Source organism: Bactrocera neohumeralis, chromosome 5, assembly GCF_024586455.1.
Source record: "Bactrocera neohumeralis isolate Rockhampton chromosome 5, APGP_CSIRO_Bneo_wtdbg2-racon-allhic-juicebox.fasta_v2, whole genome shotgun sequence".
In the NCBI taxonomy this organism is placed as follows: Eukaryota; Metazoa; Arthropoda; class Insecta; order Diptera; family Tephritidae; genus Bactrocera; species Bactrocera neohumeralis.
Genome location: NC_065922.1, coordinates 51423018 through 51449530, shown reverse-complemented (window position 1 = coordinate 51449530; position 26513 = coordinate 51423018). Strand labels below are relative to the sequence as shown.

At 36.0% G+C, this 26513-nt stretch overlaps 2 protein-coding genes across 4 annotated transcripts in view; both read right to left on the bottom strand.

Annotated features, from left to right (window-relative positions):
* Window positions 1-1710, bottom strand: part of LOC126759801 (probable serine/threonine-protein kinase dyrk2) — a 43087-nt gene extending 41377 nt beyond the window's left edge. Inside the window, exon 1 of the mRNA XM_050474923.1 lies at window positions 1515-1710. The gene's annotated coding sequence lies outside the window, so the exon portion shown is untranslated. The remainder of the gene's footprint in view (window positions 1-1514) is intronic.
* LOC126759799 (neurobeachin) overlaps window positions 1-26513 on the bottom strand; it is a 624909-nt gene that overhangs the window by 264853 nt on the left and 333543 nt on the right. The gene's annotated exons all lie outside the window — the stretch shown is intronic.

Here is a 26513-nt window from a genome sequence, read left to right as displayed (position 1 = left end):
TTTTTTAATATTTTAAAATTTATATAAGGAATATAATATCATAAAAATTAGCAAAATAAAGCAAGTTGTAAAAAAAAATATTTAATTTAAAAAAACAAAATCTGATAAATTATTAAAAGTATTATAAATTTTTCTATTTAATTAAAAAAAAAATAACATCTAATAAATTATTGAAAATAATATAAAAAGTTTTTATGTTTATATTATTGTTTATTATTAATTTTGTTTTATTTATTTATTAATTTTTTTTTTTTTTGTTGCATATGACCTATTTTTCAATTCGAATATTTCGGTTAACCTTTATATATTTTTGACTTTTTCTTCAAAAATGAGCTATTCTGTTTGAGCAGCAAAATGTTAAGGTATCGTCGCCATTTTAATAAATGTTTTTATTTAAGTAGATTTTTAAATTGAGAACTCTAAATTGTGCTTGAAATTAACTTTTTTTTTTTTTGAAGTTTCTATGTTTTTTTCTTTAAAAATGTTGGGAACCTCGAAATGGATCGCGCTTTACATTTAAATAGTGTTTTTACTTTCGTTTTTTCACCACAAGAAATCATATTATATATTTATATATTTTTTTTTTTTTTTGTACTTCCGTTTTATGCGTTTTGCAAAATTCGTTTTGTTTCACCCTTTCTGTTTACCTTTTTGCTTAAATGTTCTTTTATTTTTATTATAATTCCTCTCTGTTGTGTTTTAGTGCACTTAAGATAACAACAGCTGCGCCTTTGATTTCCCAAAAGCATTGTTGTTGTCGCTTGCAATTTCTTTAGTTTCACTGAGTTAACACACATACACACATATTTGTTGCTGCTTACTTAGTTGTTGTTACTATATTAAACTAAAGCTACACACACACGCACACACACAAAGCTTTGCCTTCGCAAACACATCGCAGATTTTGCGATTTTCTTTTACTCTGGTCTCCGAAAGTGCTCACTTTCAATTTCCCTTAAATATTCTTTAACTCATTTATTTTTAGGTTTCTTTCCGTTTGTTATTTTTGTATTTTCGCACGCATTCTTGTATTGCGCCTAATCAAGTTGTTGTTCGGCTATTTATTGTTGCGGCGCTGGCGTCTATTTCATTTTCACTTTGCCGCGCCGCGCAATAAAACTTCAAAGGATATGAGATTCTTATCTTTATAGCGGGGCGACCTAACCAAGGCACCGTGGCGCAAGTCGGCAGCCACAGGCAGTTGCTTGTATAAAGCCAGCTAGTTGCTAGATACTTAGTAGCGTGGCTAGTGGGGGGCTGGGGCACCAGTTCCGCTAAAGTATGTTGTCTTTATCGACTTGCGCACATTTATCTATTTTATTAGCAACCTTTTCTTACTTGCGAAGAGCTGGGGCCCGAGGGCAGTGTGCACTTTTAATTTAGACTTTCTGCAAATGTATTTTCTTTGCAACGGTCTTCACTTTCTCACTGTGTACATACACACACAAACACAATTGATATTTTCCTTTTTCATTTTTCTTTTTTCGTTGTTGAAATTTATAGCAATTACCGACCGTAGCACTTTGGATTTGCTCTGCAAAACAAATTCACTTGTAAATTGCCAACAAAAATAAAGTAGAAAGAAACCAGCCGACGCACTTCCGCCGCTCAACGACCATTTAACGCCCGTATACAAAAACAGACTGAGCAATTTCGGGATTTATCCCTTGATGTTAAATAGAAGACGTTGTCATTGCCAGTCGGCAATTTCACCAATTCGTCTGGCGCATAGCACGGACGGATGCTTTGCTCTCCGGCACCAAAGGAACGAGCAATTGGCGAACGATGCCAGGCGTAGCACAAAGCCTTTAAGCGGAACGTAATGTGAGAGCTGAAGCGTACGCACGAATTACTATGCTGGACACTCTCTCGCAAAACTACTCACGAACAACGAGTTTGCGGGCAAGTGAGCGCCAGCATCCGGCATGAAGGATGTTACTATTGGCAACATAAATTTTATTCAACCCAGCCGTGGTGAAAATGGCTGACAGCAAGAGCGCAATTGGTAGTAAGAGTGCAATATTGCCGGAACTAAGAACAATGAACAAGAGAGTGTGCTGGCGGCAAACGAGAAAGAACTACCTTGTGATTGTGGCTAACGTATGCAAAAAGTAAACACATAACAATTATCTATATAATTTTTATTCTCCTCTCCATTTACCATTTTACCTTTTTCGGCAATTAATTGTGTGGAGTGTGTACTCTCTTTCTCATAGCAGTTTTCAACAATTCTCAATGTCTCTCTTAAAAACAAGCGTATAAGAGTTTGTATCCAAGAAATCGTTATCCTTTAAACATCACTCTCTCTTTTTGTAGCCATGTTTAGACGCCCTCTGCCGGCTAATTCGAAAGCTTTCTTATCACAAAATAAAAGTTTTGTATTACAATTCTAGTAAAACATATTTTTGGAGTAAAGGTAAGTACAAATGTAATGATAAGATTTTGATTAAGGTATTAAAAAAAGCCAGTAAAATTGTAAAAATTATGAGTTTTAGATGTCGAAGGAACTAGGGAAAGTAGCACGCTTTATCAAAATTTCTGAAACTAGTTTTTAATTATTTACAGTTCCCAGCGGATGAAAGAGTTAAGTGGTGTAATACCATTGGCTCTTCTCCCAAGGGACAGCATTACCAAAAGGGTAAGCTTTACCAAGAAGTTCAAGGTTACCCTTAGCAACAAGTCTGAATGGAATGATTCCACTTTCGAGCTACTGCTTACGGACGGACGGCTCGAAAACGTCGAAGGTAATTGGTGCAAGAGTTGCAGGATCACGCATAAAACTTTCCATACCTTTGGGGAGCTTTCCAAGCATTTTTCACGTCTTTGCCGTAAGTCGTTGGATAGAGATAAACCTCCAAGGCAACTATCGCAACGAAGATATAACCATACTTAGCGATAGTCAAGTGGCACTTAAATCAATCTCTGCCTATGAGATCAAATCACTACTGCTACAGGAGTGAAGTGAACGGCTGAATAGCCAGCGGAACGTAACCAAGGGCCGCAGGGAAAAAGGAGTAGGCAGGGAGAAGTATTGGCAACAACTCCAAGGAATGCGCCATGCTAAGTTGCTTATGGAGGGTAATAACCTCGGCAGGCTTAAACATGTTATCAACCTTCCTAGAGACAAATTCAGGTCCTGAATTTGTGGCCTACACTGGCCACTGCTGAAGAAGCACTTTTGCAACATGGATCTAGCTTCTTGCTTAAATTGTCGATTCTGAAACTCCAGAACACTTACTAATTGACTGCATAGCAGTTTGCAGTCACATTATAAAGGCCCTGGGATGCATGTTTCTAAATAGGGATCACATCGCCTCCCCAGTACCTAGCAATATATTGGACTTTACCAATATGCTGGAGCTTGATAAGTCTTTGTGATTTAGGAGAGGGCATAATAGACCTAAGGTCGCGGTGCAATCCTCGTCAATCTATCTTATCTTAGTCCTTGGGACTGATATAAGTAGGATTTCGTTTGTGTTCTGTAGACTCGACTGTACGAGCTATATTGTTAAAAGTTTGTTTAACTCTCAACACATGGTTTCTACAATATTTTAGACAAGGTTAGAATAATTTTAATTTAGTTTTAAACTAGACAAACAAAAGTCGAATGTAAAAAAAAGTTGGACGAAGGTAATTTCGATTCAAGAGCTGCTATTAAAACAGTGAGGCGCCAGGGAAAGACGATGCAACAAATGAGATTCCATTAAATTCTTGCTTTACTTATTTAAAAGGAATATTTATCAAGCTTAAACACACGGACTAATTTAATAAATGCATTTGATCCTAGATAAATTTGGCTTTTTATTGACTCACCTAATCAATTTGCGCCTAATAGCCGCAACCGCCGAACCGTGGATATCAGTTACATAGCTGAACTTTAGCAATACCTATTAGCTAAGTAGATATTAGTGACACACAAAAGATATCGCCAGTGGGCGGAATGTACAAGTACGAGTATGCAGGTGTGTTTATGCAAAGAGACCACAAGACGCAACTAGTGTATAGGCAAAGAAGTCGCCACAAGCGGCTTAAGTGTCAAAAGCATACACACAAACAAGATATGAAGCAACCCAATCAACCATATTGACAGGTTTTTTCTCTTTTTTATTATACTGATGTCTCAAGAGGTACGATCAAATAAATATTTTGCAAGAAAAGCTCGTAAAGAAAAACGTACCGTCAAATTAAGATAGCTATCATTTTTAATAATATTTAATATTTCCTCCTTTGTTTTACCAAATAATTCACTTAAAAATAGTAGTCCATCAAGGTTTTCATGGAAGAAAATTTCCAATATTCAAACAGGTGGCAACTCTTTTTGAATAGTTTTTACTTAAAACATCGTTGCTGACCTTTAAATCATTATTCACTTCAAAATAGCAGGCCATCAAGCTTTTTGTGGAATAAAATTTTAAATTTTCAAACAGGTGGCAACTCGTTTTGAATATTTTCTACTTCAAACATCGTTGCGCACCTTTAAATCCTTATTCACTTCAAAATAGTAGTCCATCACGCTTTTTGTGGAATAAAATTTTAAATTTTCAAACAGGTGGCAACTCTTGCCGAACATTTTTTACCTAAAACATCGTTGCCCGCTCTTAAATCTTTAATTTATTATTATGAATTTTATTAAATTAATTTTTCTTACCAAGTGGCAACACTGCGCAGGTAAAATTTGGACTTTAAAAATTCTAAAAATACATATTCCACTTCATAAACATTTCTTAGTTTTTCATAAGGTGTATTTTTTCGAATATCGAACTATCAAAAGCCATTTAGGCAAATTTTTTTTATAAATAATTAATGGAAGATATGTTTGCTGGGTTTTTGGCATGCGAATTCTTGCAAAACACACGCATACCGTTAGCAAATGCCAACAACACGCTAATAGCACTACTACTTATTATGCTCTCTCGGCCATTATTGTGGGCTTATGAATTTGTTGTAATTTGCTGCAATTTGTTAGCTTTGGCGGCAAAGACAATATGGTCAAACCAATCGGGCCACGAATGATAAAATCAGTTAATGAGATTTTCAAAGTAAAACAACCAGCCACACCGTTATTAATTAGCAGTAGTGTCATAATTACGCTTTGTGTCACATTCTACCTGTTTATAGATAGATATGGTACATTGGATCAATGCCTACAAATTATGAACGTAAGTATGTATAAATGGTTTGAAATAATTAGTTAATTAATTTATGCGTTTATATATTTATCGAAGTTTATTAAATGCACAGAGCATTCGAATAATTTTAGTCAATGTTGGGAGCAAAATTGATACGCTTGGATTTTTCTGGCTATATATAAAAGGAGCTTAAGTAAAAAATGAATAATAGTAGGCAGCAGGCTTTGATATTACAATGAGTTCTGAAACTCCTCGTGTGAAGGCTCTAATGCAATTTACGTCATAAATGAGTGCAATGTTGAAAACTTTTGGAAGAAAATAATTGTAGACCAACATGCTCTAGAAAGAAAATTGTTGATAATATCGATAAAGCAATGAAAATTGTCGAGTCCGGCCATCATTTAAGGACACTGTTCCGATTGCCAAGAGTTAAACATTGCAAAAAAGACTATTTGGACTTATTCAAATATGGCAGAAAACAAAAAGGAGCTCCATGTATGGATGACACACAAGTTAACGCCAAAAAAGAACTCATTGACCGAGTTTCCATCTGCAAATGGCTGCAGAGCCGCAAGAAAATCAATCCGTTTCTGAAGCGGATGTTCACTGGTGATGAAAAGTGGGTTACTTGCGGCAAGTCAAGCGAAAACGGTCTTGGTCAAATCCCGGTGAGCCGATTCAAATGGTGGCTAAGCTGTAATGAGCGGTCAGGAAGGCTTTGCTATGTATTTGCTGGGATTCGCAGGAAATAATCTGGTATAAACTGCTTAGCTACGGCCAAACTCTCAATTCGGACCTGCATTGTCATCAATTGAACCGTCTGAAGTCAGCAATCGCACAGAAGTAGTCAGTTTGGCCAATGGCAGAGGAATTGCATGTTATCAGGGCAATTTTAGGCAACACATATCGATAGTGTCGCACCAGAAACTACGAGTTCTTGTGCATTCAACTTCTAGTCCGACCTGGCACCAAGTAATTACTCGCTCTTCCTGCCTATGGCAAATGATTTATTGGCGAAAAATTCACCTCAATAGTACTTTTGTGAAAATCGACCATCCCAGCTTTTATCAAAAGGAACGAGGGCTCCTATGTGAGTAGCATTATTAAATTAGTTCAAATTGACAACAAGCTGGTGAATAAAACGGTGCAAATTTGATTTAAATCATATATTCCCAGCTATGCTAAAACCTTAAAAATAGAATTAATAATTATAATAATTTGAACCCAAGACCAAACCCAGAAAATCGCAGAATTACCTAAATTTGGTAACGAAATGATCCCTATTCCGACTGTCGCTCTTTTTCCTTCCCAAACCCCAGTGTCTTTCGGACACGAGAAAAACTTTTATATAGAAAGAAGCTCGGAAACAATGTACGCTGGAAATTTTCGACTTTTATATGGAGCAGAAAATATCTGCTAAAAATGGACTCAAAAACGTCTCATATATAGAAAGATTAGTTCGCACTTGTTTCAGGAATAACTATGTTCAATGGAGTTACTCTATAATAGGAGAAGATGCTCGGCCAAGCCATCAGAAAAATTGTAGGCATAAATATATTCCAGAGAAATGTTCTAAGAAAAAGTACAACTTATTATAAGTTGGAAGGTCAATCCGTATTAATCAGTACTTATAGCAGCCTATATTTTTGACACTAAATCGGAAGAATTAATTACCACTGCTAAAATTTGCAAGTAATATCAACTCGGAAGAAACCTAAAGAAAAAAGAAATAGTATACTTCACTGACTTAAAAATGTAGGTGTTCTGATTGGACACTGTACAATAGGTTTACACGCGGTGGACCTAGATATTTAGTCGGACGCTCTTTGGAAAGTGAGGTGGAATCATATTGTAACTTTTTTTCTATTGCCAGGCTTTTGACAGACTGAGATAGAAATATATCAGTAGACACACTTCAGCAAACTTAGAGAAGTTGCTCAAAACGTTGCGTCAATCTATGTGGAACTGGTGTATTTCATTAGTTTTTGGAATATCTGTCCAAGTGAGATCCTACGATTTTGGATCAGTTCTACAACTTAACCTAACCTACCCAAAAAATTGCCTAAATATATGCTTATATGTCTTTTATTTAACGCGTAGGCATTTACATATAGCGGCCGGTTTTGGGACTCTGAAGTGAAGAAATTATGACCGAGTCCTTTTCGAGTTATTATGAGCTAAGAAGAAAATCTGAGAAATAACAACAGACAACACTAATTCAAAAAGTCATCTACATATGCTTCTTGGTCCAACTAAAAGCTTTTTGGAAGTCGAAGAGACTTCGACAAGAGCTTAGATCGCCATTAAAGATTATTAATTAACCCTTTTATTAACGTCTACTTTATCTCTCTTTAGAAAATTAAAAGTTGAACAATAAGTGTACGCTTAAGCAATTTTCAGAATTCATTTATAGCACACAGTTCTTATATATGAGTCCCCACATACATTCTCCGAAACTTCTTACTCAAGTGCAATGAAGTGTCGCACAACCTTGACATTCATTGCCTTTCAATCAAACTGCTAATAACCATACCAGAACGCATAGAGAGTTCAACTTCACATGCAGTAGTATAACTGTCATAAACTGGTAAGCTAAACGTCATACATCCATATATGTACATATGTATATAGAGAGATATATCGGCACATGTAAGTTGAAGTAGTTTTGCATTTGAGTGCACGCTCGTGTCACTTGCACTCGCTCAATACGGAATACGAAAAGTTTGCTTACAACAAACTTTTAATTGCTACTACGATCCGACACTCAAGCGAGAAAGCGCTGAGTAAGCGAATGGCCCGCACCTACTGCCGAGTTACTCCGACGAGTCGGGGCGCCGCGCCGTTGGTTAACTGTCTGTTGGCTCCTCAATCCAGCTGTCTATTTGGCAGTCGGCAGGCAAGTATCAAATAAAGTGCAGCGAGCAATTATTTTTATGCTCCAATTGCGTGCAACATCGCACACACACATACACAGCACGCAACAGGACGAGCGGAGTGGAGCGCCAAAAGTAGTGTGAAAGTTTAAAAAGAAGGATTTTTTTAAATTGTTCCAAGCGAAAAGTGCGAGCAACTTCGCTTACGTTGCATTACAAGCCAAACTGGTTGGTGTAGAAAATGTGGCATAGTTTCGACTGACAAAGCAAATATTTACAAACAAGCAAAGTTCCGTTGCTCTGCTTACCTGCAAATGTTATTTAATTGAAAAACTTTACACGCAATGATGATGTTTCATTCGCATTTCAGCTCAGAGAGACGCACGCTTCAACTAAATAGTAATAACAAAATTGTATGGAGGGAAAATATTGCGTTAACATAACCTCACATATCAGTTTTTCCAAGGATAAACACACTTTGCATCATTTATTTGCGTATTCTACGCACATTCGAACAGCATGAACCCCGAAAAAGTGTTGCCAAATTTCAAACCACTGCCGACCCTCGATCATACTGCGTCTAATGTGAGAGCTCGAACTATATGGAACATGTGTTCGAAAGAAGCGTGCTTTGTGAAATAGATTGCCATATTTTTTTAGCAAGACAGATTCAATTGACGTGAATCAAGTTAAATATCTTATATATCGAATATGTGGCACAAAATTGAAGACCTGTTGAAAGATGATATTTACTTTTTTCTGGGCTGGTAAAAAAGAATAGATCAGAGGTTGTATAAGCAACTACATCTAAATTTAGAACCACTTTGAACAAAATATGCTGCTAATTCTATTCAAAGGCCCGGCCTAAGCCAAGTATATGACCCAGAGCGAATATATAGAAGACGAAATATTCTTGTTCTTCCAAAGAGATAGGGTTTGGGTCAAGTCTGGCTAGATGGGCTTAAAACACGAGATGAGTCAAATATTAACGAGTGTTCCAGTTCATCCGATGACTTCAAATAAATACAGTAAAAGAACAAGTTGAGCCTAAGTACATACTACATAAGAAATGGACCGTAAATATATTGCTACAACTACATATAGTATATCGACTTATGTATGTACTACTTGAAGGTAGGTGTTATAATAAGAATTTTTTAACATGGTTTTGCTATCTAAAAGGTTGGTAGAATATAATATAAGAATGGATGAAATAAAATGGAATATTTGTTTGGGGTCGTTGGATTCAGTAAATTGTCAACAAGCAATGGGTTGAAATTTCTGGGGAAACAAGAAATGGAAATCGATGGTTTTGGTGCACTCCTTTGAGGTTAAGTACCTTAGCAGCCTCCCGATACAACCAAACTATTAATGAAATCATGAGTCTAAAAAGCCTCGCCTCTCAGCACATGTTAATCTCCAATACTCTAATGCCCCCTGGACTGTGAAACCAGTCATAAGCATAACACATACATTAAAGACTTCTCTTCAACAGACAAGAATTTTCGAATGAGACTTCTGGAAACATCATTAAGTCTCTTTCGAGGCACGACAACTGCGAATACTACATACGTGTCTTTGACAAAAGCTCTTAGTAGCTGATCTGTGTTTTATTAAAATCTGAACCTCAGAAACAAAAAAACATAAGGGATTAGCGCCATTTTGGGAGATAATTTTTATTAAAAGCATACATTTAACAGTATGCTTAGAACATTAGCCTTTTGGATAGTGTTTAGATTTAGGGCGGGGCCTTGATTATACAACTGATTCCGTCTTTGTCGACGCATGACAACTGAGGTGCGGAATCGAGTTTTAGAAAATACTAAGTATCGTCGGCAAAAGCCTTTTAGTAACTGAACTTGATTAAAATCTAAAAGAAACCGATTTGTCAACTTCGGACAATATGTTGACATCAACAGATAGTGTACAAAATCTAGATTTTTATAAATCCAAACAATATTTACAACATCAAAACTCTGGCACTTGAAATTATAAAGTTTCCTTTGATTAAGGTGAGCCCGACGTGAACACGAGACCTCCGAAGTACAGAACTCAGCAATATGTTGAGCACATTACACTAAAGAAACGGAATCTATTTCATATCTACATATTGAAATCAGAACTTCGTGCACTGAAAACTGTTCGGAGAAAAGGGTTTGCCAAACGCTTAACTCTAAGTATTGAAAAAGGAGTTTAACATTTTATGAGTTCAAAGTTACTCCAAAAAGCTTAACATTCAATAAGATGCAACGAAATAGTAAAAAGAAGTTTTTAATTTATGCGCATTAAAATCGCATCATAAAAGTCAAACAAATAAAGTTTTTACATGTCAATTGTATAGCAATCCGGCAACTCTCATATATGGTTAAGCAAAAATTAATTACAGTTGCATGGTCAAGTAATAGCCGGGGATTAAATGAGCGCACACACATTTTGTTAATCTGCGTAATTTGTTGCAGGCCTGAACTAAGGCCACAAGGATGTTATTGCATTAATTAATTCGACTCTCGATACTGTTCGGTAGGCAAACGAGTGCACACAAGCATTCGTACATACATATGTGAATAGTTAAACACTTTCCAAAGTAGGCGATTGTAAGTAATTGGATTTTACGCCTAACAATCACAGCGGTAAAGGCAGCATACCAAGCGCTGGATGCAAGTTTATGCCATATTGAATACATTATTAAATGGCAACTATTAAAAATTTGTAAGAAATTACTTAAACAAGTCAACTGGAGAGTTTTATGGGTATAACAAGAAAGTCTTTTGTTGTATTTAATTTTTTTTATAACAATGTTTAAGCACGCATCTCAAAAGTTAAAACTATTCCGACTTTTTTAACGTATATTTCGTTCAGACTGATTGTGTAGAGCCAAAAGAGTTGGGAGTTAAGGTGGATTCTCTTTCGAAATCTTCATGCCTTATTAATCTTCAATAAATTACATAACCTCAATAGAATTTTACAAATCTAGGATCATTCGAGGAGAAAGTGTTGACATGATTCTATCGCCTATTCTTCTATACAGCTGATGAAGCTAGCATTCGGTAAGATCTTCAATCATACTGCATGAATCCTGATCTGAAATTGTCCAGTTAGAACTTTTATAACCATCGCAGGGTGGACCTTTTTAAGAGCGAAACGTTCTCTTAGGATTTATCCTAGACCAACAGGACTTGCCACTGCACATCTGCTGGTATTTCACCAACGCTTGCTAAGCTGGCCTGAGGGCCAACAGTCCAGTAATGTACCATAGGAAATCAACGGAGCCTATAGCCGCATTCCACAGTTATTGAGACTGAAGTACCTGTCCGATCAAGCTCATCAGCTTTACACTCAGTTTCCAGTAAAACAACTATGGCCAGCCAGCCAAAACAGTCTAAGCATAAAATAACACGAATCAAGATATAAGGAGTCTAGACAGCCTTTTACTAGTCTTGAGCGTCAGCCAACGAACTCAAGGTTAATTTCGCTGCTTTACTATCGGTGTGAATAGTCACTACTCTGAAAGAGACTGCGGCAGTGTACACTGCCACCAATGCACCCCGTACCCTTTGATAAATTCGCCAAAAGTTCACCGTTCCTATCCTCCAACGGGTCCTTTCCCCATTTTTACTATGTTGAAAAAAATTGTAAATACAAAAAATAATTTGCTCTTCGCTATCTAGATCGAAAAACAACAATATTCTAGTAAGTTTTACTATAAAAACCTTACACAGGGTTAAAATAAATTTACATAAATGTGGTTTGAAAATGTTTTGTTTATACACTAATTTGTCCATATACTTAAATTAAAGCATAAATTGTAACAAGGTTGCCACCGTTTTGAAAAATCAAAATTGTCAATATGCTTTTCCTAAATTTATAAAGATAGTAAACAAATTATTATTTTATTATTTTAATGACACTTTGTAAAAAATTCGTCTTAAAAAAATTTTTCAAATTTATTAAAGTAAGCTTTTACATTTTATTGCTTTCTTTTTGCAAATTTTTTATAATATATAAATATACATACATATATTATAATAAATTAGTTAAAAAAAAAATAAATAATTCCTAAAATTTACTTTTACCTTCTTTAAAAATAATAAAGTAATGTTTATATAAACACCCTGTACTCACCTTTAAGTTTACTACTGTCCTGCTATTCTTTGTTTGTTTATACGAACGACGTTGTTGGTTAATTAGCGAACGACGATAGACGAGCATTAGTAAGAACGAACACTTGACTTCATATTTTACGAAATATATTTAAATCGAAATTAATTCACTATAGCACTATTTATGAACGATATACAATATTCGCTTTCCACTCATTTCGCTATTAACACCATTAACAAGCACAAACATGAACATATCATAGAAAACAACAATGACCTATGCACTTTATTTTACACACATTTTTTGCTTTCACTAGAACACTTTTAACACTTACTTATTTCACTTTTTCACCTAATTATAGTTCTCATTTAATTTGCACAACTCTTATTCAATCTTTTAAATTAAACAAAATAATTTAAATAGCACTTTTACTAGAAAGTTCTTACGCGTTTATTACTATTTTTCCCGCAACACGAACTTACCCGCAATTTGACCGATGACCGAACGCGACTGAAAAACTCCAATTGACTGTCGCTGAGCACATGTGTGTAGTGAGTGTGTAGAGTTCTCCACGACAGCGGTGATGCTGCTGTGTTTGTTGTATGCGGTGAAGTCTGAATGTGGAGAAGGTGTGCATTGTTTGTGCTCATTCTCATTTGAGGCAGCACATCGCAGCATAGCGAAGGCGTAATGCACTCGTTACATGCCGACTACAATACGGTAGCTGTTGCTTCTCCTTGAAGTGTTGTTTATAAATTAGCAGTAATTTGGCGATTGAGGTGTCAAGTGAAAAAACTCGCATGCGATTTTTATATACACTCAGTCCTTTTTTTACGCGATCTCTTTTTACGCTATTTCACTTTAACGCGGTTATTTTTGCAGCGCAAATTCCTTTTTTACGCGAATTTCTCACTTTAACGCGATTGCTCTTTTTCGTTTTTTGCTTGGTCTTAAACTTGCAGCAGAATTGGAAAATTATTTTGTAGCAAATGATACTGATGCCGAACGTGTACGAATTTTTCAAAAAGAATTGAGTCTCTGCATGTTAAGATATAAAGAACTATGTACATCGGCATTTATTGGGTCCAAAGAGAAGCATTCAAACAAAATTAACTGAATTTATGGTGCAAACTCAGTCGGAGATGCTAAGTCAATCAGAACATCAATCCATAGTTCTTACTATTGATTCTGGTACAAATTCTAGTGATATCAGTGCCGGCCATCAAAATAAGCGGCTAAGAATAATTTCCACTACGGATAATGACAGTGATTAAACAGCATTCAACGGGTTTTTCAATAAATCTACCTATTTTCTATTTTCTTCTCCTTTATATATGGTTTTTGTTTTGTATTTTTTATGTTGTTATGAATGAATAAATCATAAGTCTGAAATTTGAAATTTATTGTAATGTTTTTTTGCGCGTATATTTTGTTATATGCGATATTTTTTATATTCGGAACCAATTCGTTAGTTAATATTGGAAAACTAACCATTTTTAATTTTTTTTTACGCGAACAGAACCAAAAATCCCGTAAAATGTGTTGAATATAAAATGTACATAATATTTAGTTACATATACGAAGGAACATGCTTTGAAAAGCACTATATTAAATAATATTAATTAAATAAACATTTTGTTTTAAAAGTATGAAAATAAAAAAAACAAGTAAGGAAGGGCTAAGTTCGGGTTTTATACTCTCGCATGGTAAAGTGATAATCGAGATTTCATTATCCGTCATTTACATATTTTTCAAATACCGTATTTGTGTAAAGTATACTTGGTTCCTAATGTTTATAGTCGTATTATACAGAGAAGGCATCAGATGGAATTCAAAATAGCTTTATATTGGAAGAAGGCGTGGTTTTGATCCGATTTCACCCATATTTCGTACCTGTCATCAGGGTGTTAAGAAAATATTATATACCGAATTTCATTGAAATCATTCCGAGATATGCTTCTTGGTCCATAAACGCCCATTTTCAATTTTTAAAAAAGCCTATATAAAATTTAGTGTTTCTGACGTTTTTTGTTAGTCGGTTAACGCACTTTTAGTGATTTTCAACATAACCTTTGTATGGGTGGGCGTGGTTATTAGCCGATATCTTCCATTTTTGAACTGTATATGGAAATACCTGAAGAAAACGACTCTGTAGAGTTTGGTTGACATAGATATAGTAGTTTCCGAGATATGTACAAAAAACTTAGTAGGGGGCGGGGCCACGCCCACTTATCCAAAAAAATTACTTCCGAATATGTCCCTTAAATCATTTTATCTTTATTTATGGCTTAAATTTGATTTTGTGGGCGTGGCAACATTTTGCCCATCTTCGAACTTAACCTTCTTATGGAGCCAAGGAATACGTGTACCAAGTTTCATCATGATATCTCAATTTTTACTCAAGTCACAGCTTGCACGGACGGACGGACAGACGGACGGACGGACAGACGGGAAACAACAAAAAACAGACATCCGGATTTCGACTCTACTTCACTTTGGTATATATAACCCTATATCTGACTCTGACATATGTGAACAAAACTATAATACTCTTTTAGCAACATTGTTGCGAAAAAAATTGCTATGACCGCTAACTTTCACTGTCTACTTTTTTAAGTACTTTATCGATAACTTCTATCTTACTTCTTTGTATAATTTGAAAGTTAATAAATAATTCCATTTTTTAAATAACAACAACAAATACCCGAAAATGTGTTCGTTTAGCACTAAGTCATAATTTCTGCACCAAAAATTAGAATACGGGATAAAAATCGGAGAAAATCAAAAAATCACAAACTATTAAACTTCTTGGAATAAGTTGCGATATAAGGTATTGTAATTATGGGGTATAAATGCTCCTCCTTTTTTATACTCGTACATTCCGAAATTTGCTAAAGCGACTATATAAAAATTGTGGAACGGCCATGGTCGAATCGGTTGGTCGGGTCCCGAGATATGGGGTTTCACTCAAAAAGTGGGCGATGCCACGCCCATCGTCCAAATTTAATCATTTTGAATAATTATATGGATATGGAAACAACAAAAAAAAACCTTAACTTCTCTTGTGCCGAAGACATAATACCCTTCACAAACGCAAAATATGCCTTAAAAGAACTTAATATGGATCCATTAGTCTGTTAAGCAGCTACGTAATAAAGTAATCCGATCTGAACAATATCGCCGGATATTATTTTATAGCTTTGGCAGTAACTCATGCCAAATTTCGTCAAGTTACTCTGTGCTCTTGATACCGTTCGTTCAGTTCTATATATACACTTTATAGGGTCTCCGAAGTCTCCTTCTAGGTGCTAGACACTTCGTGGCAAACTTAGTATACACTGTTCTGGGTATAAAAGTGATATCAATTGTGTTATGTTGAACATAACCTCAAACACTACTTAACAACATTCACAGTAAATGTTATTAAAAATCAGAGGAAAATTTATTAAATATTCAAATATTCAAATGCTTTCGAAATACTTTCGCTTAATGGAAATTTTATTTAAAGCTGAATTTCATTTGCTCTGTTTATGACAGCAATTTCAATTAAATACAACTTAGAAATCGAGTCAACTTTTTGACGGCCCATCACACCTGTCTGCTGCGCGCAGTTATTCAAATCAAAAAACAAACTTTACAGACACTTGCACAAACAGAGTTGGCTGACAGCTGGCGCATCCATTAAACCCTACTTAGAATTCTCAATGCGATTTCTTCAAAATGTAACACACTTTCCAATTTGGCGCAGGCGGCCGAAGCGCCACTCTCCAACCGGCTGAAACAGAGAGTTTCTAACAAAAAGAGGCCACAACAAGCATAACTGCTTACCGTTACATATTTTCGTATTTATTGTTATTATTGTTGTTGTTACAGGGGCTGTTTGTTGGACATTTACACGTCATTAGCGCGGAGTGTGACGATACGGAGCACACCTTTTGCACTCAATTACTTTAAAGGACCGGCGCGACGGAGCGGAGCAACGACAATAACAAATACTATAATAAAAGCAACAACAAGCATTTGTTTTAATTACACTTATATAATCAAATGAATTTTAATTAGGAAACGCCGCAACGGAATTGTATTCTAGTTCCGTTTTTGGATAAACGGCGACCATTAGGGTTGTTAATATGTATGTATGTAAGTGTATGTGTGTTTGAAGTTTACTTGAAGAGGTGTTTGACTGAAACTAGGAACTAACAAAGTACTAGCAAATGCTACAACACCAACATATATTTGAATGCCTTTTGATTAGGGCAAGGAAGTGATGACGAAGGCCAAAATATGCTACCCTGCAGCAAATGCCAGCATAAATTCTACCAAAGTTAAACTAGTAAAATATCGACTAAATAGTTCAAAGTTAGAGACAACTGAATGAATTTCGATGATCTCACTTCGTATGATCTCCTTTTAAATTAAACAATAAAACCTAACGAATTTTTAGGTTATTTTAGAGATTTTTGAACCATACACAAGTTTCTCAGCACCGATTTCTATTCTACTTACTTCTTGTATGTTCTAAAGGTAGTAAGAAACAAAATTTTATGAAAAATTCTGGTGGAGGGATCATTAAAGAAATCCGAGAATGAATAAAATGGGATATTCTTTCAAGTAAATCTTGATATTTCCTTAATAAAAGCTTTGCAATGTCGAATATGCATGTACTAGTATAAATTTGTATTGAATCTTTACTTATTTGGACTTATAAGCTCAGTTAAGTGTTTATAGTCAAGAATTCCATCTGTTTTCATAGGTAGATGTTGGGGGATCGAAAAAGTCTCGTCATATTTTGTCAATAGATGTCGTTCGTAACGCACAACAATGGTTTTTTCGCTTCTGTTCTGGAAATTTCTATGTGAAAGATGCACCTCGCTCTGGTCGACCTATCGTTGAAAAAGTCGATGAAATTATGGAAAAGATTGACCAGGCCGTCACATAAGCAGCCATGACGTCGCAAAGGAACTCAACATTCATTATCAAGCGGTTTGAACCATTTGAAAAAGACTGGCTACAAAAAGAAGCTCGATGTTTGGGCACCACATGAATTGTCTGTGAAAATTTAATGGACCAAATTAACATCTGCGATTCTTTGCTGAAACGAAAGGAAATCGAACCGTTTCTGAAGCGAATGGTAAGAGAAGACGAAAAGTGGATCAAATACGAAACTAATGTGCGAAACGATCATGGTTCAAGTGTAGTGAAGCTCAACAAAAGGTCGCAAAGACAGGATTGACGCTTCGAAAGGTTATGCTGAGTGTTTGGTGCGATTGGAAAGGAATCGTCCACTATGAGCTGCTCCAGCCTGGTGGAATGCTTGATTCCACATTTTACTGTCAACAGCTAATGAATCTGAAGCAAGCAATCGAAAAAAACGGCCAAAACTGATCAACGGAAAGGGCTTTGTCTTCCATCAAGACAACACTAGACCACACACATCTTTGATGACTCGGCAAAAACTGGGAGAGCTTGGCTGGAAAGTTTTGATGCATCCACCATATAGCCCTGACCTTGCACCATCGGACTATCATTTGCTTCGGTCAATGCAGAACTCCCCTAATGGATCAAAGTTGGCTTTAAGAGAAGCCTGTAAAAATTACTTGTCGCAGTTTTTCGCAGAGAAACCAGAAAAGCTTTACACTGATGGAAAAATGTCTCTAGCGGAAAAATGGCAAAAAGTGGTCTACCAAAATGGTACATACTTGGTTCATTCAAGTTCATTATAAATATAAAAAAAAAATATGTTGAAGTTTGATTAGAAATAAAGACTTTTTCGACTACCCAACATATACCAACAGGGTATCTAACCATCACTCACACCCATAGCATTGTTTGACATACCAAATAATTTATAAATTATTTGATGAACTCGAACTCAAACCACGCCATTTGCTTACCGACTTCGATTGTATGGAGTTGAATAAAGGCAACAAGTCACTCACCTGTAATGAAAAGAAATTGAAGAACACATTAATAAGAGATATTCACTGTTATGGCATACTAAAGGATATGTAATACATACATACATTATTCGAGATAGAAAGTGATAAAGAGGCTTATAATAAAATATAATAAATATAAATTTCTATAAAGGAGAAAATATTATAAATATTGCTTGTGCACCTTTAGCCATTTTGGGTGTCTAAAAACGGGTATAAACCGGTTAACAAGCATAATGATGGAAGTAAATAACCGCAAATGTTATCTTTTGTAAACACGCACCAATGCACTGAGACACGCACACACACACACAAGCGTGCCGCTGTATATGTAAATATGTGCCTCAGTGGAGGCGTGAGGCAACCAAGAAGGTTAACCAACACATGCTCAACAAACCGCAAGCACACAATAAAAGCAATAACATTAGCAATAATAGCTAAAGAAACTTTACAATAAAGCACAACAACAACAAGCAAGAAGTCTACTCTGTACTTGCGCACGTGAGTAAATTATTGGTTCAATAAACGTCTATGCGCGTACTTTGGGTAACTTTTGGCATTTGCCGACTTCAGCACAACAACAGCGCGGCACTCGAAAGTTTTTGTATTTTTTCACTTTTTTTCAGTTTTTTTTCATTTGCTGCGTCTTCGACACTTCGCGCGTCTTTATGGCGTTGCTCAATGAAATAAAGTGGAATCTTTTAAGCTGCACGAAATGCAAACGATTTGCGCCTGCCGAGACGAGCTCGAACTCAATCGCCGTAGTCTAAATTTCCAAAAGGTTTCATTTTTATTCTTCGCTAAATGTTTCACTTTTCTTTGCAGAGTCGAGTTTAGCAGAGACAGGCAGTCAGCTACCATCGCTTTGGAAACGCTTAGCTTTCTGCATACACATGGCATGCCTTATTTGCCACATACTCGCACATAACGGTATTTAGATTTGCGTTTAGTGCAGTCATTTTCAGACTCTAAGGTATCACCAGTATTTGGCTGCGTGCAAATCAGCTTAAGGATAATGCCCAAAGGGATCAATTGCCGCTGAGCTGTGGTACTTTTGCTGCTCCCATAAATGTACAGATGTGGGGAAAAGAGTTGCCAGCAGCATTCGGTATTAAATAAGGGTAATAATGGTAGAAATTTTACGAGTGTCTCTATCTGAGTAGATCCGCTCAACTAACTTATATAGTTTGAATTGAAAATAGACTCTGTAAAAATGAATCGACCTCCCGTCATGTAAGTACTGCATTTACCCAAAGGCCAAACATTGAAGAAAAATCCTCTGAAACCTTTTAAATAAGATCGGACATGCAAAGAAGCTCGGTGCCACATGAGCCAACGCAATAAAACCTCATGAACAGAACTTCCATCAGCGGCGCTCTGTTGAATCGCATAAAAATCGATATATTTCTGAAGCAGATGGTTAATGGTGGTGAGCAGTGGGTCACTGACGACAATACCAAACGGAAACGGCCAAGCAAGCTATCGGTCAGCTTTAGATAATACCTGTAGCAGAGGAATTGTGTTCCATCAACACAATCCCAGGCCAAACATATCACAAGCAACTATCCAGAAGGCCAGTTTTATTTTCACTAGATCTTATACTTAGCTTAGATATGAGTACTTAGTGAAGATATATTGGATATGTATATCATTAATTTTCGTGGCAAGTCAGAGTTTGTCTATCGTTATACTAGCCATATTTTATTCGCCAAACGTTGGCGTAAACGTAACGAATCGAAGAAACTATACCCGATGTCCAACATGCGGGTGGCACATGCGATGCAACTCTGCGCTAACATCTCTTCTGAGGCATGCGCAATAGTGTTATATTTCTTTCTTTAGGAGAATATATTTTTTTCGCATTTAAGAAACGTTGCAGTAACCCTTTATTTTTGTTTTCTAAATATTACTTCAATTTACTCAGAGTGTAAAGTTTTAAAAGTTCAGGAAAGAAAGAAATTTATTTTTTCATTTGTCATTTGAACCATTCACAATAGTAAAACTGAACTAAAAAATGCAAAAACCATGGCTGGTGGCACTGAAAATAGTGCATACTCTCTTGTACGAATACAACTCGATAAATTTGTTGTTGCATAGAATTTTTAAACAAGAGAGCAGAGGCGAGCAAAGAAAAGTCGAATCGAAGACAGCTACTGCACGTCTAAATTCGAGTTTTAAAATAACTTTCAAAAGAGCCGAAATATACGGTATAAATTCAAGTAAAAAGATGGATATACCTTTATATGGTAATAAGGAACTTAGCGAAGACATGAACCTATTTCTTTTACTTTTGCACCAGTTCAAAATATATGTATAAGTAAATTTTTATATTTTTATACCCTGAACAGGGTATGTTGAGTTTGTCACGAAGTTTGTAACACTCAGAAGGAAGCGTCGGAGACCCTATAAAGTATATGTATATATAAATGATCAGTATGTTGAGCTGAGTCGATTTAGCCATGTCCGTCTGTCTGTATATATACGAACTAGTCCCTCAGTTTTTAAGATATCCTTTTGAAATTTTGCCTACGTCATTTTCTCTTCAAGAAGCTGCTCATTTGTCGGAACGGCCGATATCGGACCACTATAACACATAGCTGCCATATAAACTGAACGATCGGAATCAAGTTCTTGTATGGAAAACTTTCACATTTGACAATGTATCTTCACCAAATGTGGTATAGATTATTTTCTAAGGCAACAATGTAATCACCAAAGAAATTGTTCAGATCGGCTTACTATAGCGTATAGCTGACATACAAACCGAACGATCGGAATCAAGAGCTTGTATAGAAGACTTTCGCATTTGACGTGGTACCTTTACGAAATTTGACATGGATTACTGCTTAAGGTAATAATATAATCTCCGAAAAAATTGCTCGGATCGGATTACAATAGCATATAGCTTCCATACACCTGGACACATAGTTACTAAAAGAAATACACCTGTGAAGGGTATATTGGCTTCGGTGCAGCCGAAGTTAACGTTTTTTCTTGTTTTTTTCTGAAAGTGATTTGGTTGTGAATCTTTAGTCTATTCTTCTCTGCATACCACAACAATCGTTTGGAGATTATTTTCTCCAAGATCTTCCCTAAACAGAAAAGCAGCGAAGTAGGTCTAAGGCTCGTAAGTTCTGATAAAGATTTCCCAGGTTTCGGAATTGAAATGATTTCAGCTATTTGATAATTTTGAAGAACTTATTCTCACTCACATTTTACTCACGTTGAGCGCCGCGTTTGACTCAACTGCGCTCTTACACTATATTAAAAGGTGTTAAATAAGCTACGATTGATTAAAGTTAAATGAAATAAAATAAATTCGATAAGCTAAATTAAATGCTTCTCACATTTGCTCTTCAAAAATTGACGATTCTAATTTAGTTACTTTCCAGACGGCAGACAAAGTGAATAAATAAATTAAAGAAATAGAAAAAATGGCAGCTATCGGATGCTGCAACAATATACATACATGTAGCATTTTCGTTTCACCTTTTTATCTATTAGCCCATTTAGCAATCATCCATTTCATAGCATATCAAGGCGATCTATACCGTTATATAGACATATATATGCAGACCTAATTCGAATGCAAAATGTAAAAAGGATAACAATTTCTGAATGGCACATTGTGATGTCTTCATGTGTCAGGATATCCACAAAAGCTTATTTTTATACCGTTAGATGCAGGGCATTTTTCCATTTTGCCACATTAGAACTTCTAAATTCTACATTTCTGTCTTTTTTAGTTCAAGTATCCTCTTTGCGAACCGCATTGACAATGAACGCATTTCAGTTTTTTTTACCCTATTTGCCACACAGGTAAATGCGACAATCGAATTTGTGGCAAATGTCGCAGCGAGAGTGAGCGTGTGTGTGTTGCAAACAAGCATGTGTGGGTGTATTTGCATATACTGACTACAGTGAGTGCTGAATATATGTATATATGTGTGTGTACCACTATCTGCATGACAAAAGCATTAGGTATGTGCAACTAAAAAGCAACAAAAAAAAAAGAGTTCAAAAGAGTTACGGAAACGGAACTAGTGATTTCGTAGAGCATTTATGCGCCAGCATCCGGAGCTTTTGCCAGCAGCTCGTGCCTCAGCTAGCAAAAAGGACGCGCCAGCATAACGAAGGCAACTTACGCAAGCAAACACACAGACACATGTGTGCGGTAGGTACGTGCAACATGCAACATGCGCTACAAATAAGTACGAAATTGTTATTCAAATGAGTGGCAATGTCTGTTTGTTTGCAGTTTTGCTTGCTTTTGCATACTTTCTCACGATTTTTCACATTTCCAACTTGCACCCGCAACAAATAGAATTTTTATTCTTCGAATTTTTTTTTACTATATTTTTTGCTTCTTTTTGTTTGCTTGCTTTGCATGCGGTGCAATTGTGCAGCGCTGACGGGCAGGCAAGGGGATTAGCGCACTTTTTTTAAGCTCTCTCTCTCTCCATCTCTTCCAATTTGTATTCAAATTGTGGTTTGGCAGCTGAAAGCAGCAACACAGCGACATTTCTCGACAAATTCCGGTATTTTTCCAAAATTTTGAGCAGACAAAAGTTAATTGGTGGTTTTGCTTCGCAAACGGTTTGCCAGCACCTGGAGCAAGGTAACATATGTAAGCCTTAAATGGGTTTTAAATTCTCGCAACAGCTGTCTGCCAGCCCATTAACGAGTGCTAGGTAGACCCTTCTATTTGAAATCTCTGCGTTTTACTCCATACTTAACCTCGACAAATAACTGTTAGCCGTTAAGCAGCCGTCGTCTCGCTTCGGAACCGCAAAGCGAGTGAGCTTACGGCTGAATTGACTATTTGTAACCCTTCACTTGCTAACTATCAAATAATTTAGTTGTGGCTTACAGTCGAAACATAATGGTAAAGAGCGCTACAACTACAGTCGAGAAGACAGTAGTACAGTTATATACTTTCGCAAACACACACACTCCTAGTTCGCATTACGGACCCAAACAGTTGAGTAAATCCTTTCCTTTGTTAGTTCGGTTAATTTGTTCGTTTATGTTTGCTTTACCAACTTTCCTCAGCTGCACCACCGCTCACTCTCTGCGTCCTTACGTTGCGCTCGCTATGGTCTAATTATCCTTATTTATTTTTAAATACTAGATATCACAGCAAATGCCAAACATTTCTAAATGTAAAAAGGGAGAAAAAATCGGACAGTCTCGTCCTCTTTTCTCCGCGCCGTTAACCCATCGCTCCGTGATTTGCTTTTCACTTTGGCATTCTTAGTATTTGGACCGTAAAAATGCGGTTAATGATACAGTTACAATTATATGTACAAATACACACACACATATGTATATATGTAATGTCTATGTATAGGTATAGGTATGTGTACACATGTAACTCTTTTGCTTCGGCGTCTGTCGTTGCCATGTGGCAGGAGACTGTGTGCAGCTATGCCCTCAAATGATATTCTAGCTGAATAATTAGTTGGCATTGAGCTGACAAAAAGTTAAGTTGTTCGGAAATAAGCTGATTTTAAAAGCGGTTTAATTGAAGAGCGGAAGGTTCGCAGTATATAATTAGCAATACATACATATACCTAGACATTAAGGCGATTAAGGAGAGTAAGTACAATAGACAATGCAATTTCTGGTAGCATGATGGCTTTATCTACAGTTCAATGTATTACGACCTTATACTATATGCATAACTACCTGTAATATTCAATTTTACCACTCTTTGTCTAATATGAGTCTAATCAAGCGCCCAGCGTGTTTTAAGTGGCCAATGAATCGAAGAAAAAACATTGCTTTCTAGACTTGTCCTTCGACCAGCTTTAGCACACTAAAGGGTTCAGTGCCCAGATTTAACTTGACTATTAAAGGTATCATAACAAATAAATAAAGCTTTCCACAATTCATCGTCCAGCTGCGCACTAATGTACACAAAATCTTGCGATTACCGTAAAATACGATTCTCTACAATCCTCAACAACCATTTTCGCTTAATGCCAAGTTGCTGGGAACGCATTCCTATCAAGGTTACCATGCAAAAGTGCGATTGATGTTTCGATTAACACATAAAGATAAAATTTTTAAATACAAATATTTAAAAAAAAAAAAATATTAAAAAGGTTGTCACATTATACATATTATATTTATTCAAGAACAAAAAAAATAATAATTTGAAATAACAAAATTTTTATGTCGGCAAATAAAAACTTAATTTAAGAAAGTGATTAAAAATAAATAATTATTTAGAGTTGCCACAAAATGAAAATTGGTTTTACGAGCACTGTAGAAATGCGTTCTTGCTCGACTCGTCCCGATAAAGCTGAATATTTTTCAAGAAGAGTACCGTAAACAGGTATCTTTGAACACGCTTGATCTTGCAATTCTGATTCCACATTCATGGAGAGCATTATAACCGCCAATCAGACATGGCTTTATGAGTGCAAGCATGTCAACAATTATCAAAATGGAGGGGAAAAACGAGCCGAAATCAAAAAACCACGCCAAAGCCGCTTAAAAATTAAAGTAACACTATTTGTGTTTTTTGTTCCAGAAGGACAGACGGTCAATATGAATTTGTTCTATTTGGCCAGACGGTCAATAACGAAAAACCGTCGAAAATGGCCGGAATTGTGGAAGAACAATTAAAGGATTGCAATCAATCGAAGAGATAAGATACAATTCGCCGAAGGAGCTGTAGGCGATCACAAAAAGTGCTTGTGAAGAGTGCTTCGAAAATTGGGAAAATTGTTGGCGTAAGTGTATTACAGCTGGTGGCCACAAAATAAATATTGATGAATAACTAAATATTTTGAGTTTTATTTACAATTTCCGAAACTTATTTGTCCCAATGTATATATGTATCTATATGTAATTTATAGAAACATTTTTTAATTTAAAATTACGAGTCTTCATTACAAGGGAATTGCTTTAACCGGCCAGCTTGAAAGAGCAACTTGAGCATTTGGAAATAAAGAGGAGTGAATCGTTTAATGGAATAAACTCAACCGACCGCTCTCGGGAAACAGTTTTGAGCCAGTTGAAGACATTAAGCAGTTACATGGATTTCCTCGGATAAAAACAGCCTTATTTCGACAAGTTTTCTCGTTTAAAAAATTAAACACTTTATTTGAATTTTTTAGTGTTACAAGCACACACAATTACCAAAGAAATTCTGGTATTTCAGGAAAAAAAAAGTACATCTAAATTGAAAAAATACGCGTTTTAGTTAAAACCTTAACTTAGAAGTTGAACGAATGAAAAAAAACTGAAAACCGGCAAACATTTATACAAAAAATTATTTTCAGTGAAAACAAGTTAAGTTCGGGTGTCACCGAACATTTTATACTCTCGCATGGTAAAGTGATAATCGAGATTTCATAATACGTCATTTACATATTTTTCAAATACCGTATTTTTGTAAAGTTTTATTCCGCTATCATCATTGGTTCCTAATGTTTATACTCGTATTATACAGAGAAGGCATCAGATGGAATTCAAAATAGCGTTATATTGGAAGAAAGCGTGGTTGTGAACCGATTTCACCCTATTTCGTACACGTCATCAGGGTGTTAAGAAAACATAATATACCGAATTTCATTGAAATTGGTCTAGTAGTTCCTGAGATATGGTTTTTGGTCCATAAGTGGGCGAGGCCACGCTCATATTCAATTTTTAAAAAAAGCCTGGGTGCAGCTTTCTTCTGCCATTTCTTCCGTAAAATTTAGTGTTTCTGACGTTTTTTGTCAGTCGGTTAACGCAGTTTTAGTGATTTTCAACATAACCTTTGTATGGGAAGTGGGCGTGGTTATTATCCGATTTCTTCCAGTTTTGAACTGTTTATGGAAATGCCTGAAGGAAACGGCTCTGTAGAGTTTGGTTGACATAGCTATAGTAGTTTCTGAGATATATACAAAAAACTTGGTAGGATAACGCCCACTTTTCCACAGGATCAAATTTCACTTTAATATCTTTATTTATGGCTGAAAAATACGGTTTTCGCCATTTTGTGGGCGTGGCAGTGGGCCGATTTTGCCCATCTTCGAGTTTAACCTTCTTATGGAGCCAACAAATACGTGTACCAAGTTTCAGCAATATCTTGAACAGCTTGCACGGACGGACGGAAAAAAGACAGACATCCGGAAATCGGTCAGACATTTTATATATAAATATCTGATTTTTAGTTTTAGGACTTACAAACAACCGTTATGTGAACAAAACTGAAAAGCAACTTGTTGCGAACTAGAATTTTATTTCAAAGACCTGTATAAAATTTGATGAAGATGGGTTGATTAGTTCTCGAGAAATCTTGCCAACCGACTTCAAAAACACAGTTTCGAGAAAAACGCGTTTAAAAACGGCGTACTTAATCTAGCTAGCTTCGAGCGTACAAGTTTTGAAGACTATCACAACATAATCATCTCTGTCATTAGAAAATAGAGATTTCAACAAACATCAATTCTATTGACTTTTTAAAAAATCTAAATTTT